This window comes from Lissotriton helveticus, chromosome 2_1 (genome assembly GCF_964261635.1).
Source record: "Lissotriton helveticus chromosome 2_1, aLisHel1.1, whole genome shotgun sequence".
NCBI classification, from domain to species: domain Eukaryota; kingdom Metazoa; phylum Chordata; class Amphibia; order Caudata; family Salamandridae; genus Lissotriton; species Lissotriton helveticus.
This window is the reverse complement of record NC_136059.1, coordinates 1,936,100,638-1,936,118,681: the sequence shown is the minus strand read 5'-3', so window position 1 is coordinate 1,936,118,681 and position 18,044 is coordinate 1,936,100,638.

Below are 18,044 nucleotides of genomic sequence, written 5' to 3'. Positions count from 1 at the left end.
ATATCGATACAAGAATACAAATTTCACCATGATGTGAACTTGTGGTCACTGGCTACTACAACCTGTCCTATCTTTTAGAACCCTCGCTCAGTTGACTGGGTGTCCTGGCTGTGCTCAGGGGGACGCCCCCTAATCTAGGGGACGCTACCTACATCGGATATTTCATCACACTCAAGGATCAGAGAGTGGTACCCCTGAAGCACTCTATAACGCATCACTTTGAAGAATACTCTTCGCTGTGCGTGTTCTACCATATCTTGGTTTCACCGCCATCGGCGAGCATTTCTCCGCATGCCATAATATGATGGTGGGAGGTGTGCTGGCGGATGCAAAGTCCACCCACCACGTTCTCGCCACGGGCTATCGTTCCGATTCCCTGGCAGATATATATCTAAGCATGCGTAGAATGCCTGGCAGATATATATCTAAGCATGCGTAGAATGGTGGCGGTGCCTGGCAGGCACTGTCCGCCAATTTACGATGCTGCAGGAAGCCAAGGAAGCCAGCCTTTCCATGGCTGTGAAACCGCCATGGAAAGGCTGGCGGGTATTGGATTCGGGGGCCCGTTGCGGCCCTCCCTTGTGTTGGGGGGAGGTGGTTGGGCACTGGGGGGGTGCCATGGTGCCCCCTACATTTCCCTGCACCAGGTGACAGGCACCGCATGGTGCCTGCCAAGTAGTGCAGGGAAATGTAAACTGTTTATCTTTAACATTGCGGCGGGTGCTGTAGCTAGCAGCACCAGCCTCAATGTTAAAGATGGTAGATGGGACCGCCACAGTGGCGGTGCCATCGTAATACCCCCGATGTGACTGCCGCCTTGTAGGTGGACAGTCCCACTCTCCGACACGATGGCGGACGGACTGAAGTCCGTCTGCCATCGTAATCACCCCCTCAGTCTTCGAGTGCAATCATTAAATATCCGTTGCCATTGGTTGAATGGACCTTTCTGCATCAACATAGAGCATTGAGAAGAAACAATCATTTACATCAAACAGCATGAACAGTGAAGTTGATTTGGGGCGTCACAAAAATTACTTGAGAGAAACGGTGTAAGTTAAAGGGTTTTATTAACAAATTAATTAAAATCGGTTTAGTTATTTAATAATTATTAATATTTAGTCATCATCATTACAGATTCAAATAATTCATTAGTCGATATTTCAAAACAAGATAAAATATTGCATTGGTGGGCAAACAAATGAAATAGAGAAAATATTACAAGTGTGGTTCATAAAGGAATTCCCTAATCTAGAAAAATCGAGTTGAGGCATAAGAATGGCATTTTCTCCAATAAGCAAAGAAAGATGTCAGTTCAGAAACCCAAATGAAGAGTTCTGATGAGAGAATGGAAATGTAAAGGCATGAAGCCATCACACTTAAGCAATGGAGAATTTTGCAAAGTTGGAAAGTATTCTCAGCTATAATATCTGATATACAGACATAGATATCTGGATGAGAAAGAAAAGGGCTCTGAGGGGGTTTCTTTTGAAAACAATCCTACAAAAGGAACATACACTAATACAAATCTGCTCGAACCGAATTGCAACAATTAATACATTCCCCATATCCAACATCAAATCAGTTCTGAGCAAACTCTGGGAGCAGATGAACACCTTACTTTTTCACATATTTACAACAGACTACAGAATCACGTCCTTAAAAATTATGGGGCATATTAGCAAGGGTGGCAATAATTATATCGCAATATCATCAAGGACACGCTAGCGCATGTTTTTTTGATGTAGAGCCCATTTTTTCACAGCCTCACCTTGCATCTCTAATGAGATGCAAAGAAGGCGTGGCTGTGAAAAAAACACATGAAAATATTGCACAGGCAGCTTCGTGATATTAACAAGGAGGTGCAGCGATAAAAAAAAAATCGCTCTACCTCAGCCTTAACGCTGGAATGTAACGTCTGTTAAATTGCAGACTAAGGCATACTAATAATGGTAGGTGGATTATGCTGATACGACCACAGGGTCGTATCAGCAATGTTATAGCTGTTTTCCATTGAAGATCGCTGGAAAACCAGCGATGTTCCATGGTAAACACCGCTATCGCTAAAATATTATCGCCATAGCGCTATACATTGTAAATATAGCATTATCATGGTGATAATTTTCAGCGATAGCCGGCGATAATATTACTATCGCTATGTGGGGCCAGCGATAATTATCGCTGGCCCTTGTTAATATGCCCCCAAATATTGTTCACATCTTCTGGGTCAAACAGTTCTTCACACAAGTGTTTTCTGCCATCTCCTCTCCTTCCGGTGAGAACCTTACTATCAGTTGTCTAATAAATAACAAATGCCTTCTCACTACCTAACAGTTGGCTTCTGGAAAGTTACAGCATTGCAGTGGGAAAGAGCAACATCTTGTGCAAGGCAACAGTTTAATGTGAAAATAGGCCTTTTAACCCTTACATATAAAATAAACGTTAATATGGCTACAGTAGTTAGTTTATCAGTACATCATATTTCTTCATTTGTATGATTGCAATGCCTAAGCATGATTTCCTACTACAGAATTGTATTTATCTTACATGTGTTAATCAGCATACATTAATCACTTTTCAGTTGAATGCTAAATTTGGAAATTCGATCTATCACTCCCATACCTTGCGAAATACCTATATAGTTTGCCTTTACAAGTTTAAGACTGCCCTGATTTACAAGTATAGGCCACTTTTTAGGTATCTGATTTATTTATTGTTGCCATTTTTATTTTTGTGATTGGGCCTGCTTCCTGTCCCAGTCCAACCCTGGCTGCTGATGTACAGGCTAGGTTGGAGAGGTCTGCAGAGTCTGGCAGAGCAGAGATCAGTGCCATTTCTGTTTGTCAAACACTCATTACCATAAAAACAATTCAGCAACGTATTGCTGCATCTCCATCGTCTCAAGTATCACCCTTTACATCTGAAGCAGTGTTCATCCCTCTGCCCAAAACCAATAACCAGCACACAACGCCCCAATGGATGACCTCTAAACTCCACTCCTTTTCTGCCATTAAATTCAAATTGAACAGAATAAATAGCTGCACTTTTTCCTAACAGAGATGTGTACATGGAGGCTTGCTGTCTGCAAAGACAAAAATGCATATGTTGTATATAACTATACCACTCTGGAGAGTGGAATAGACAAAATTATTAAAATAATGTTTCTTTGCGTGCATGCAAGGCACAGGCATGAAGTCTTCAGGAACAACATTTTCAATAGGATTTGTTTGTATGTACATTTTTTAGGTCTTCCCCACTAGACAGTGCAATCCGTCTGTCTACGAAAAGACCTATTGTCAGTTTATAGTTGGGTACGGAGCCCACCCATTGCTTACCATTGGTTGATGTTATTGTTACTCTCATTCGCTTGCTTCTTACTCACTGGTTTGTTTAGTCCATCTTGGGTCTGTCGCTTTCTTAGAGCATTCCTCTTTACTTGAAATGAAATAAATAATACATTTCGAGAGTGCAGTACAGTTACCTGAAGGTGCCTAGGTGCTAGCTCATCGAGTTAAATATGCCGTAAGATCTAGTTAGGAATCAGAGATTAAACGCTTTCCTGAAGGCCAACAATTGTGTTTTGCCTTTTAACCTCGGGGGAAGAGAGTTCCAGAGTCTGGTAGTACCAACCAAAAAGCTTCTGCCACCCCAGGAACTTTTCTTTAACCTAGGAATCACCAGAGTGTGAGACTGAGCAGAGTGTAGAAGTCGGGTAGGAATGTATTTTTGGAAAATCTGCTTGAAAAAGACTGGTCCTATGTCATGGATTGCTTTAAATAGTATGCAGAGAGCTTTGAACTCAATACATCTTTTCACTGGTAGCCAGTGTGACTCTTTTAGTGCAGCAGCAGCAGATTTGTGCTTAAAAATGTCCAGCAAAATGCGCGCTGCAGCATTTTGTACAATCTGCAGCTTAGTTAGGCATTTAGTCCTGAGTTTGATGAAAAGACCGTTGCAATAGTCGGCTCTGGACAGAACCAGAGCAGAGATCACCAGCTTGCGTAGATTGACAGGTATGGATGGAAAGATTTTCCTAAGTAATTTTAATGTGTAGAAGAATACAGAGGTGACCTTGATCACATGGCCTTCAAATGTGAACTTGGATTCGAAGGTGACGCCCAGATTTTTACTTTATTTGTAGGGATGGGCAAAGAGCTCAATTTTGATGGCCAGAAAGCTGGAGACCAAAAAGTGGTGTTGCTGCCAAAAAGTAGAACCTCAGTTTTATTGGAATTTAACTTCAGACAGTTGGTGGTCATCCAATCACCGACTTGGCGGAGACAGGTATACAACTGTGATGCTGTGTCCGCTGGAGAACTTGTCACTGACACCACGATTTAGTCGGTGTAAGAAATTGCTAAGGAACCCAGAGAAATCGAATCAACTGTGCCAGAGGGGTAACATAGATGTTAAAAAGGGTAAGGCTCAATGATGAAGCCTGGGGTACCCCACAAGGCAGTGTAAAATTGGGTGATTTGAATTAGGAAAGAGCTATGAACTGTTCTCGACCAGACAGAAATGATCCAAGTAAGGTAAGAGCTTTTCCTTTTATGCCTATCCTGTCAAGGCATTCCAGTAGCTTTTTGTGATTAACAGTGTCGAATGCAGCGGAGACGTCAAGCAGCACAAGTGCTGCATTGCCCTCTCCATCAACCGTCTGCCTGATCTGTTCAGATCCTGAGATCAGTCCCAGTTCCATGCTATGGTGCTTCCTGAAGCTGAACTGGGTGGCATCCAGGAATGCATGTTTCTCGATGTAGTCAGATATTACTACGTTGATGGCCTTCTCGACGATTTTAGCTGGCAGGGGGAGTCTTGCGATCGGGCGATAGTTATTAGGGGCCGCTAAGTTAGCTTTTTTTTTTGAAGAAGGAGGACTGATGCTAATTTCCAGTTGGTGCAAAAGATGCCTGAGGAGAACATTTGGTTGAAGATGGGAGACAAATGAGTAGCAAATACTTCTGGAAGAAGATGAAAGGTCTTGGAGGGGCAGGGGTCCAATGGGGAGCCAGATTTGGTTGACTGAAGTAGTTTGGTGGACTGATCAGGGGTGAATGATGGAAAGTGAAGTAGTTCTGGAGGATTGAGAGGTTTTGTGGTGACTGAGGAGACCTCCTTGGGCATGTCAGGAGAGGCTGGCGTACATTGGGAGGGGGTAGCGCCTTGGGGCAGGGAAATAGAAAAAACGATGTAGACTGATTTAACTTTGTCCTGAAAGAAGGTGGCCAAGGAGTTACTCCATCTCCTTTCTAGACAGCAGCACTTTTGTTTTTGAAGTTTAAGATGCTCATTATACCAGGGTTTAGAACGTGTTGATCTACAGTTGGTAGTGGTCTTTACTGGTAGAAGATAATCAATTAAGCTGCGAAGCCACTGCTTGAAGGCAACTGCTGCTGTGTTAGTGTCATTGTTAATCTCAGGGGGATTCTTGGTAAGGGAGCTTTCTAGGGTTTCCGTTGAAATTTTGTTCCATGGTTGGAACCGTCTGGGATGTTTATTTCTTAAACTCTCTAAGCCAGATTGATGAAGAGAAGGGAGAGCATCGCAGCTTTGTGATCAGACCAAGACAGCGGGAGAGACGGGAGACATTGTAAAAAATTATTATTAGAGAGTACTTAGTCCAGCAGGTGCCCTGCAGAGTGGGTGCTACCAATTACCTGCTGAGTAAGTCCTAGACTATTCATGACATCAATAAAATGTACTGCATTCCTGTCTAGAGGGTCCTCAAGGTGTAAATTTAAGTCACCCAGAGTGTGAAATCAGACGACTGAGATATCACATCCAAGGACTGACCCAGAGTGTTAAGAAAATCTGCCCTGGGGCCAGGAGGATGATAAATTAATTAGCCATTGAAAAAGTAACGGTTATTTATTGAAATCTTGAAGAGTAGGGATTCCAGGGTTGACAAATTATTTTGGGTAGTGAATTTCTCACGCCCGTGCGTACTTGCGTCCTTCCACTACTCACTTTCAGGGAACTACTTTTAAAACATTTTTCCTAAGCACTGAGGTTCTTTAATTTTGACTCCATCTTACATTTGTCATGAATTTGTGTTGCCTTTACACAGACTGCTCTATTCTTGAAGTGTTTCTGCCCTTTGGACTGCAACGTGTAGAAAACCCCCCTCTGTCCTTGCTTTGAAAGCAATCTCAGACACTAGCTGGCCTAACTTCATACGGACATGTTCTGCCATTACTGATTGACCTATAAGTGCTGTAGTTAATTAACTTATGGGTTGGGCAGAAACACGACGTAAGGGGGACATTCTGGTTACATGATGTTTTTCTATTGGCTAATATTTTGCAGATCTTGTATGTCCATATTAGGTATTTTGTATGCTTGCAGAAGCTAGGACTGCCCCTTTCTTTTATGTTGAGTTTGTAAATCCTAAGTGTAGGAAGGTAGATCCCTGACTATGGTTGCCCCCAACATTTTGGCCTGGTGTTTTGCTGGTTTTCTGACTTAGTTGACCTGGGACCCTGCTATTCAGGGCCCCAGGCCTACTGCTCTCTCTGTAAAATGGATTCCATGTACCCTAGGTACATATCCAATTGGATGCTGAGTCACCTTATCAGTCCCTGTACAGTGTACCCTAGGTACCCAGGGCATAGGTGTACCCAGGGCCTACCAGGGGCTGCAGCATGTATTATGCCACCCCTGGCTGGCCATCCAAATCTGACACAACTGGCTGCTTGACAGCTGGGGCAAGGTGGTGTAATCACCCTTTGCTTTAGATATAGTATACCTATATCTAACCCTAAAATGGACACACAGATCTCCTATCAGTCACTCCTATGGCAGGCCTTAACAATCCTGAAGGCAGAGTGCTTGGAATCGTGTGAGATAGTGCTCTGGCATGAGCTGAGCCTGTCTGCGGCTTTCGGGATCCATCCCTTAGCCGTTTCCATGATATCGCATACCATATACTCTTAAGTGCATTATAATCCTCGCGGTTATATGCCAACTCTGGTATCGCTTTATCAAAACATGTCGAGTAAGGTGTCATACGAATTGGAATACTAACCCCTCGCCAATTCTGGCGACGGGGTTAGCATTCCACCCTTCTAGAGGGACACGACATGGATGTAACCTGTAACCCCGGTTAAAGTCAGACAGAGCCTTAGCATCCACAAAATGGATGCTGCCACTGAGACACAAGTCTGCCCTCCTGCTGCTGGGAGTCCTCCCAGAGCAGGAGGCAAGGACAAAGGGTTTCCTGCCAGGGGCGGTGCCAGCACCGTCCCAGACAGGGTTTTGTGTATTCCAGGTAGGCAGGGCTACAGAGGAAGGTGACTGCAAGTGGCACCCCGGTGCTCACTGTGCATAGGCCGGCTTGAACCAGTTCCAGGGGCACACCAGCCCCCGAGCTGGGGAAAGCCCGCCAAAGGAGAGGGGTGTAACCACCCCCCTCCTGGTCCCACCCATAGGGCAGGACTTAGTCGCGTGCCAGCCCCCTTTTCCAAGATAAAGGTAGGAGCCGGCCTACTTCCAGATTAGATCATCTTTGGAATCAAGGCACGACTTTCTACGAAAGGACATCAAGATTTCTTCTTCAAGATTCTCCCTTGTGACTAAGGAGTAGTCACCCTGCATCCGCAGGCACCATCTTAAGAACACTGCGGTCTGCTGCAAGTCCTTCCTCCGGAATCCGACTGCCCAGCTCGACGAGAACCGGCTTCCCTGGCACCTCTGACCTCTACTCACCTCTACAGCCAAGCTGAGAACCGTGGGTGCGACGAGACCTCGAGGGACCGGCCATCTTCAAGACTGCACGACTTCTTTCCAGCACGACCGCCGAGGGATCCTCTGGTGAGTGCTTTGGGGACCGAGAAGCCCCGACCCTGAGCCGCTCTAGCACCGAAGATCAGCCTCCCAGCATCTCCACGATCTGCGTGGGGCCCTTCTGCTTTTTGCTGCTCACCTCGTTGTTTGGCTACTAGCCCGCTGGCTTGTGGCCTTCTTAACGACGCCCGACGACATCACTGCTGCTGGTCTGGTTGCTCCAGACTGGCCCTTGCTCCCTTCCAAAAGAGGAGCACCCCGGACCCTCCTGGTCCACTCCAGACGCCATTTTAGGTCCACCGCGTGGGCTTGAATTTGCCAAGACTTGTTGCCCCAATCCTGGGTCCAGCGACGTCGAGAGCATCATCCATCGTGGGACAGCTCGTACCTCCATCCTGGTCGCCGACAACGCCTCCTGGTCCGTGAGACTACAGAGCCCAGCAGCGCCCACTCACCTGACTGCGGTGACTTCGCCCGGTGCCATCCTGGTGCCCCCTTAATCACTGGCTAGTGATTCAAGAACTTGGTCCCCTCTGCTTTCAGGTTTTCTTCTTCCCTGATCCAGGCTTGGATCTCTTCGAACTTTTCTTCACTGGCCGCCTGCCAGCAACTTCTTCTTCAGGCTCCTGGTTCGTCAACGAGGAATCCCGACGTCTTTTCAGACCTATGCAGCCGCAGCCCCTGGGCTAGGTAACTTCGGCATTTCGGTGCCCCAGCATAGCCTCACTATCCAAGGGTCCAGATCCACTGTCGTTTCGACCTACCTAGTCGGGTTCGCCCGAGAACAGTAACTTTGTGAGTTCTAGCTTCCATAGGCTTTTTCCCGCCTTACGCGTGAGAGTTCCCACTCTGCACGTGGTGTCCCTAGGCCTCCTGCAACTAACCTGAGTGTTCAGTATTGTAGGCCTAGCGTTTCTAAAGCCTCTAAGAATCGTTACTTACCTGCTAGTAATTCGCATTCCACTTTTAGAGTATATGGTTTTTCGTGCCCCTCGGGCATTTGTGTAAATTGTGCGACTTAAAGTATTTTTATAAGAGTTTTGTTGTGTGCTTAGCTCCCTGTCTCATAAAGAGCCAGGGTAGTCTTGTTATAAATAAATACACTGTTTATTTTCATAACAACATGTGTGGTGTCCTTTCACTGGGTGTTCAAGGGGTAATGTGATGGTAAAACAGCTGGCTTAACACGCCCTCTAGAGTCTTAGCCTTAGACTGCTTGTATCCATGCTACTAGGATAGCTGGTCTATAAGGTTGACTTACAACCAATCATCAATAAGGGTTGTTTGGACTGATATATAGTGATCACTAGAATAGTGAACACTGCACATCAGGCCAACTTCTCACATTGGTGAGCAGCGGTTGGGATTTGAGCTTGCTGTTGTTTTACCACACATATCCTAAGAATATCTTGTGAAAGATCACATAAGTACTAAGGTACATATAACTTAGCTTAGAATACTCTGAGTTCTACTGAACCAGCTGTTGTAGCTCCTAGGGCCTAACACACCCTAAACTACAACTCTAGCAAGGGATCAGTAGGCAAACATATAGTGTAGGTAAGTGCACCACTGACACCTCACTAGAAAAAGCATGTCTACCCAAGGAGAATCTACTGAGACTCCCCTTGTGGATGTTGACCCTCCACAGGTCAAATCAAGATATGCAGCTCTCAGTTTTCAGGAGATGAGACAAGTGTGTACCTCCAGGAAACTGAAACAGGGGTCTAACCCCACCATTCCCTTTTTAATAGGTCTCTTAGAGACTTATGATGCGAGAAAGCTTTCTCAGCTAGATGGGAATATGCCAGCCTTAGAGGGTACCTCTGGGGATCCAGACCTCCCCAACATTGCCAATGCAGTTGAGGAGAAGGATCAAGAGGAACTCTCTGGGGACGAGGTAGACAAAGGTCTTGAGGTAGTCAGAAGGCTAACTAGGGCCAACTTAGACTTGCTTGGGCTAGGATCTGGGGGGCCCCCAGTACTGACCCTAAGTAGGCCTAACCTTGGAGTTAGGAGAGATAGATCTCTTTCTAGGGACTCCAATAGATCTCTGCACTCTAATGCCTCTTCTCAGAGGAGAAGGAACTCTCCCCAGAGGAGATTGACTTACCCTCAGAGAATGGAGCATGAAGCTAGGATGAGACAGGCTACTCTGAGGATTGAAAGGGAAGAACTTGCCCTGGCCAAAGAGAAGCTTGCCTTTGCTAGAGAGCAGCAGATGAGTGGGTTAGCTCCCACTGGTGGCAGCAATCTCCCAAGAGAAAAAGAGAAGGGTTTAGATACTAAACACCTGACAAAGATAGTGCCCCCCTTTAAGCAAGGGGATGACATCCAGAAATGGATGGCTGCTTTGGAGAGGGCCTGCACTGTACAGTGCATCCCCCAAAGTCAGTGGGCAGCTATACTGTGGCTCTCCTTTGATGGTAAAGGTAGAGATAAGCTCCTCACTACAAGAGTGGAGGATGCTAATGATTACCAGGTCCTGAAAAATGCACTGGTTGATGGGTTTGGCTTAACCACTGAGCAGTACAGGTTGCTGTTCAGAGACACCCAGAAAACTCAGTCTCAGGACTGGTCTGACTTTGTTGATTGTGCCACTAAGGCTTTGGAAGGCTGGCTACTGGGTAGCAAGGTTACTGACTTCACAGGATTATATAATCTTATTATGAGAGAGCAAGTCTTAAATAATTGTCAGAACCAGTTATTACACCAGCACCTGGTAGACTCTGATCTGACCTCTCCACAAGAATTGGGTAAGAGGGCAGACAAATGGGTCAGAACCAGGATTAGGCCCAAGAACCAAGGTGGTGACCAGAAAAAGGAATCAACCAAGCCTCAAGAGAAGGGTGGGAATAAATCTCCAGATCAAACCACATCAGGGCCCCAAAAATCCTCTGAGGGGGGTGGGTCCCAGAATCCTTCTAATAACCAGAAGAAACCTTATTGTTATCCCTGTAAACAGGTGGGTCATTTGAAAACTGACAGCAGTTGCCCAAAGAATAACAATAAGGAGAACATACCCCCAAGTAACATTCCCAAACCTCCTGTTACTACTAGTAGTAATCCCCCAGGTGGTGGGAGTGCCCCCAAGAATTTGGGTGCATTTACTTTGGGAGTTCCTGGGGACTCTGGCCTAACCAGGTCCCCAAACTTAGATACTCTTGTCTGTGAGACTGGCATGGGGTTTGCCAACTTCAAAACTTGTCCCAACACTTTGGGCAAGTACAGACAGGAGCCCCTCATCAATGGTATAAAAGTTGAGGCCTATAGAGACACAGGGGCTAGCATCACTATGGTGACTGAGAGTCTAGTCCCCTCAAGGCAACTTTTACCTGGTGCCACATACCAGGTGACCAATATTGATGGAGTACAGAGAGATCATCCCATGGCAGTGGTCAATCTCAGCTGGGGAGGTGCCACTGGCCACAAGAGAGTGGCAGTGTCACCAAACTTGCCTGTAGATTGCCTACTGGGGAATGATTTAGAGCTCTCAGTCTGGGCTGAAGTAGAGCAAGAAACCCATTCTAAAATGGTAAACTTCCATGGTAAGGTTAGTGGGGCAGTGGGAGCCACAGCCCCAGTCCAAGATGTCCTCCCTGAACAGGTCAGGAGGGCTGTGCCAGTCACAGCCCAATCTCAGACAACTTCCTTCCCAGAACAGGTTGTAAAGGCTGTGATGGTCACAGCCCACACCCAAACTGAGCCCCCTCCTGAAAAGGTTGGGAGAGTTGTGATGGCCACAGCTCAAACTCAGACAGATGATAGTGTTGTGAAGCCTGAAACTATGGATCACTCCACTCAGACAGAGAGCATTGAGGAGGAAGAGAAATCTCCCTCCCACCAGACTTTAGGAAAGGATCAGCCTCCTCAGGGAACTGATCTGACCCCTTGTGAAGGAACTGCCCCAGAGGTAGTCAGGCCTAGCCTGGCAGAGCCCCTGATGTCAGTGGACCCTTCTAAGGTGGGACCCAGTCTGGAGCAGGTAACCTGCCCCTCTCTACCCTGCCTCAGTCAGCCCAGGGCTGTAGAGGTCAGGGAGGCCAGTGTTGGACCCCAAAGGGCCCCCTGTCCAAAAGAATGCCCCAATCAGCAGATTAAGGGCACTGAAGCTAGTAGTCCTAGCCAAGTGAAAATAAAATCAACTCCTGAGGGATCCCCCTTAAATTTAGTTAGGGACCTCCCACAGATGGACACTGTTGGGCACAGCCAAACCTGGGACCTGAGGGCCCCAAACCTGACCTGTCCTCCAGTAAGCCAAACAGAGGGACCCAACCTCCAGCTGTAGGTAGCCAGAGGTTGACCCTGAGAGCCCAAAACAACTCAGTCTTGGAAAGAAAGGCCTCTATGGTGGAAAATGATTGGAGGAAGCTGAGCCCAAAATTAGTGGAGCCTCACTTCAGTACTCCATTTCAGCACCAGCCTTTTTCTTTGCCAAAACACACCACAGGTAGAGATTCCCTATGGTGGAGACCCTCAGATACCCTTAGGGTGAGGGATTGCTTAGTGGACCATGAGATAGGGGGTAACCATGCCAGTGCTGGGACTTCCTTATATGGCCACTCAGGCAATATAGGCTTACCGGGCAAGGATAGCCTTATCTCCTTTCGTTTGGGGGGGGGGGGGTTATGTAGGAAGGTAGATCCCTGACTATGGTTGCCCCCAACTTTTTGGCCTGGTGTTTTGCTGGTTTTCTGACTTAGTTGACCTGGGACCCTGCTATTCAGGGCCCCAGGCCTACTGCTCTCTCTGTAAAATGGATTCCATGTACCCTAGGTACATATCCAATTGGATGCTGAGTCACCTTATCAGTCCCTGTACAGTGTACCCTAGGTACCCAGGGCATAGGTGTACCCAGGGCCTACCAGGGGCTGCAGCATGTATTATGCCACCCCTGGCTGGCCATCCAAATCTGACACAACTGGCTGCTTGACAGCTGGGGCAAGGTGGTGTAATCACCCTTTGCTTTAGATATAGTATACCTATATCTAACCCTAAAATGGACACACAGATCTCCTATCAGTCACTCCTATGGCAGGCCTTAACAATCCTGAAGGCAGAGTGCTTGGAATCGTGTGAGATAGTGCTCTGGCATGAGCTGAGCCTGTCTGCGGCTTTCGGGATCCATCCCGTAGCCGTTTCCATGATATCGCATACCATATACTCTTAAGTGCATTATAATCCTCGCGGTTATATGCCAACTCTGGTATCGCTTTATCAAAACATGTCGAGTAAGGTGTCATACGAATTGGAATACTAACCCCTCGCCAATTCTGGCGACGGGGTTAGCATTCCACCCTTCTAGAGGGACACGACATGGATGTAACCTGTAACCCCGGTTAAAGTCAGACAGAGCCTTAGCATCCACAAAATGGATGCTGCCACCGAGACACAAGTCTGCCCTCCTGCTGCTGGGAGTCCTCCCAGAGCAGGAGGCAAGGACAAAGGGTTTCCTGCCAGGGGCGGTGCCAGCACCGTCCCAGACAGGGTTTTGTGTATTCCAGGTAGGCAGGGCTACAGAGGAAGGTGACTGCAAGTGGCACCCCGGTGCTCACTGTGCATAGGCTGGCTTGAACCAGTTCCAGGGGCACACCAGCCCCCGAGCTGGGGAAAGCCCGCCAAAGGAGAGGGGTGTAACCACCCCCCTCCTGGTCCCACCCATAGGGCAGGACTTAGTCGCATGCCAGCCCCCTTTTCCAAGATAAAGGTAGGAGCCGGCCCCCTTCCAGATTAGATCATCTTTGGAATCAAGACACGACTTTCTACGAAAGGACATCAAGATTTCTTCTTCAAGATTCTCCCTTGTGACTAAGGAGTAGTCACCCTGCATCCGCAGGCACCATCTTAAGAACACTGCGGTCTGCTGCAAGTCCTTCCTCCGGAAACCGACTGCCCAGCTCGACGAGAACCGGCTTCCCTGGCACCTCTGACCTCTACCCACCTCTACAGCCAAGCTGAGAACCGTGGGTGCGACGAGACCTCGAGGGACCGGCCATCTTCAAGACTGCACGACTTCTTTCCAGCACGACCGCCGAGGGATCCTCTGGTGAGTGCTTTGGGGACCGAGAAGCCCCGACCCTGAGCCGCTCCAGCACCGAAGATCAGCCTCCCAGCATCTCCACGATCTGCGTGGGGCCCTTCTGCTTTTTGCTGCTCACCGCGTTGTTTGGCTACTAGCCCGCTGGCTTGTGGCCTTCCTAACGACGCCCGACGACATCACTGCTGCTGGTCTGGTTGCTCCAGACTGGCCCTTGCTCCCTTCCAAAAGAGGAGCACCCCGGACCCTCCTGGTCCACTCCAGACGCCATTTTAGGTCCACCGCGTGGGCTTGAATTTGCCAAGACTTGTTGCCCCAATCCTGGGTCCAGCGACATCGAGAGCATCATCCATCGTGGGACAGCTCGTACCTCCATCCTGGTCGCCGACAACGCCTCCTGGTCCGTGAGACTACAGAGCCCAGCAGCGCCCACTCACCTGACTGCGGTGACTTCGCCCGGTGCCATCCTGGTGCCCCCTTAATCACTGGCTAGTGATTCAAGAACTTGGTCCCCTCTGCTTTCAGGTTTTCTTCTTCCCTGATCCAGGCTTGGATCTCTTCGAACTTTTCTTCACTGGCCGCCTGCCAGCAACTTCTTCTTCAGGCTCCTGGTTCGTCAACGAGGAATCCCGACGTCTTTTCAGACCTGTGCAGCCGCAGCCCCTGGGCTAGGTAACTTCGGCATTTCGGTGCCCCAGCATAGCCTCACTATCCAAGGGTCCAGATCCACTGTCGTTTCGACCTACCTAGTCGGGTTCGCCCGAGAACAGTAACTTTGTGAGTTCTAGCTTCCATAGGCTTTTTCCCGCCTTACGCGTGAGAGTTCCCACTCTGCACGTGGTGTCCCTAGGCCTCCTGCTCCTAACCTGAGTGTTCAGTATTGTAGGCCTAGCGTTTCTAAAGCCTCTAAGAATCGTTACTTACCTGCTAGTAATTCGCATTCCACTTTTAGAGTATATGGTTTTTCGTGCCCCTCGGGCATTTGTGTAAATTGTGCGACTTAAAGTATTTTTATAAGAGTTTTGTTGTGTGCTTAGCTCCCTGTCTCATAAAGAGCCAGGGTAGTCTTGTTATAAATAAATACACTGTTTATTTTCATAACAACTTGTGTGGTGTCCTTTCACTGGGTGTTCAAGGGGTAATGTGATGGTAAAACAGCTGGCTTAACACGCCCTCTAGAGTCTTAGCCTTAGACTGCTCGTATCCATGCTACTAGGATAGCTGGTCTATAAGGTTGACTTACAACCAATCATCAATAAGGGTTGTTTGGACTGATATATAGTGATCACTAGAATAGTGAACACTGCACACCAGGCCAACTTCTCACACTAAGCATATAAAAGACCTCTGTGTTCTGTATTCTTTAGACTACCTCATTCACTTGCTACGGCTTCTGTGTGACGTGGCCTCACTTATTAAATTTAATAACGATGTCTTTTAATATTTCAGCTTCTGTGCCAAGTTCTTTTGTATTAGTGAGACCCCTGAGAATGAAGATTTCAGTTCTTCAGCACTCTATGAGAGTGTATATGTTTTCCAGCTGTCACCCACGTGTACTTCTCTTCCACCTCACACCCCATGTTGCTATCTCTGCTGTGTGCTCCTCTCTTCCACGTTGCTGTCTTTCATAGGTGTTCTTCTTCCCGCCTTCTGTATTACTTCCCCTGAGTAATTTATTCATCCATCTCGGATCAGTCAATAAAAAGAAAGAAATGGCACCTACATCATTTTGTAGGTGAGCGCATTCTTAGTGACTTATTGCACATGCCTACAAAACGACATGGCCATGTTGTATACTAGCTCAAAAACTATTGGCAAAGCCAAAAGCTCCAAAAGGTGCTATCTATTGGCTTTGACACTGCTTGTTTGTGTTGTATGTTTTCTGGTCATAGATGTAACTTAAAGTTTACAGATTTCTTTTACTTTCTGTTTATTGGGTTCGCAATGTGTGATATTCTTTTCTGGGAACAAAAAAACTAGTATTTATTTTGAGTCTAGTTTTTTTTTGTTTTAGATTGCTAAGAATAATGTAATTAAATCAAACCTACCAGACAGAACAGCTGTCTGGTTGCAAAAAAGATACTGCGGGCGCACCAAGAAAGCTTTCAAGTAAAAAAAAATGCTTTCTCATAATTTGCTTTCTTTTTAGTTACTGACACAACTTGGATCGGACAAGAAAACTGAAAAAAAGCCCCCCACCTTATTTTGTAGGTGCACAAACATTATGTTAGTTAGCCCAAAATTCTTCTTTTTATTTTTATATTTTGCAGTGCTGCATAGCATTGGGGAGGCTGTATATCATCTCTAAAAGCTGTTGAAACAAACATAAGGTCCCAAAGGTGAGACCTTTGTCAATGCTTGTTTTTAATATGATTTAGGAGCCTACCGGGTTCGTGGTTTAAACTAGTACCCCAATTAAACATTGCCTAACCAGCCATAGAACTTAGACTGAAGTATAAAAATAAAAGAAATGACATGAGTGAGGATGGTTTTCACAACCTGTTTTACTGTCTCATGATATTTGGAAAAGAGATAAGGACTTTGGAATGCACACTTGGAAGATCTATTAGCAATGCTTGGATGTGTCGTAATCGCACTCAATGTTGAATGATGTTGGTTACGTTTTTGTGTGTAGGTGGTGCTTTCGAAGTACAGCCCTCTGTGCTTTGGGCGTGGAATAAATACTTGATGCGGCACTACCCTCAGGAGTGACGTCCCTTCGATGCACACGGTTAGCAAGTGTTCATTCCATTCATTCAATAAAATTTCTTCGTTAGTGTTTTTCAATACTTGGTTACATTTTATTCAATGTTCTTCATTTGTTCTTCAATACACTTTATTTCATCATAAGGTGTTCAAAGCATTCATGGTAATTATGCCCAATGCATTTCGGGCATGTGCCCTTCATCAGGGGTCTTTTTGTTCTGTGGAATAATACAAGTATAGCATAGGTTCATATGCCAGCTGCACATTGTAAATCTGTATTACATGTCTACACTTTTGAATTTATGCGTGGTTTCCACAAGGAGAAATTGGAGGGAACAGTGCAGTGGGTGATACAACGGTAAAAAAACAGGTGAAATAGCGTGCTGCTCATACTCTGTGTGTATTCATGCTCACAAGTGCTAAATCGACTATCTACGGTTGTCTGCGGTGATGTGGAATGAATCATGCATCAACCGGTGAACAAACTAACTGTTATTATATGTCATGATGGTAGTGTACGGCAGGCGCCGATTGTTAAAAAGACGGGGTTCGAGTGACGTTCGATTAAACTCCGCGTCAGCGGGTGGCATGCTGTTATGGTGAGATTCTGACCTGTATTGGTGATAGAATCTGCCACGTCTTTTAGTGTTTACTTGATGCTCATTCTGAAATGGAAGAATTTGTCACATTATTCCACATATCTATCGTATAGCTGGCGTATTCACGCCTCGCTAGTCTGTGAAGTTTTAAGGCTTACCGTTTTAATATGCGGCGGGTCAATATACTCAATCTCCGATGTCGGTCGTGGTGTTTGCCGTTCTATCATCGAGGGTGCCTATGTAAAGCGGGCTGTGGTTGGAACTTGACGGTCATGTGACCGGAGGCTCGAGTAAGCCTCCTGTTTATTTCCGGTTGCTAGGCTATGTTTTCTTAGCATTCCGATGCGTTTTCCTTGATGCGTGTTTTTTTAATTTTTAATTTTTTTTCGAAATTAAAGATTTAACTTTATGTGTCTAGATAATCGTGGTGCTGGGTGTATGAGTGAGCGGAGCTATCAGACGAAGTGAAAATTGGCAGTCATTGATGATAAACATTAGTAACAAGCACGGGTAAAAATCAAAATTAAAATACATGTTTGACATAAACAGTAAATAATTAAAAAACGGTGTTTATGAAGTGATATGCACTTAATTTCTATCCACGTTTGTGGCTTCTAATTGTAAGCAGTCTTGATTTTGGCTGTTAAGTTCACATAAAGGTGAAATTTTATAGGTAACAGCCGTACTCCAGCCGCTCATTGAGTCCTTTGGGCTGTACCGTTTAGAGTCTATGTATCCAGTATAATTCACTTAACAGTCAAAATCAAGACTGTTTACAATTAGAAGCCACAAACGTGGATAGAAATTAAGTGCATATCACTTCATAAACACCGTTTTTTAATTATTTACTGTTTATGTCAAACATGTATTTTAATTTTGATTTTTACCCGTGCTTGTTACTAATGTTTATCATCAATGGCTGCCAA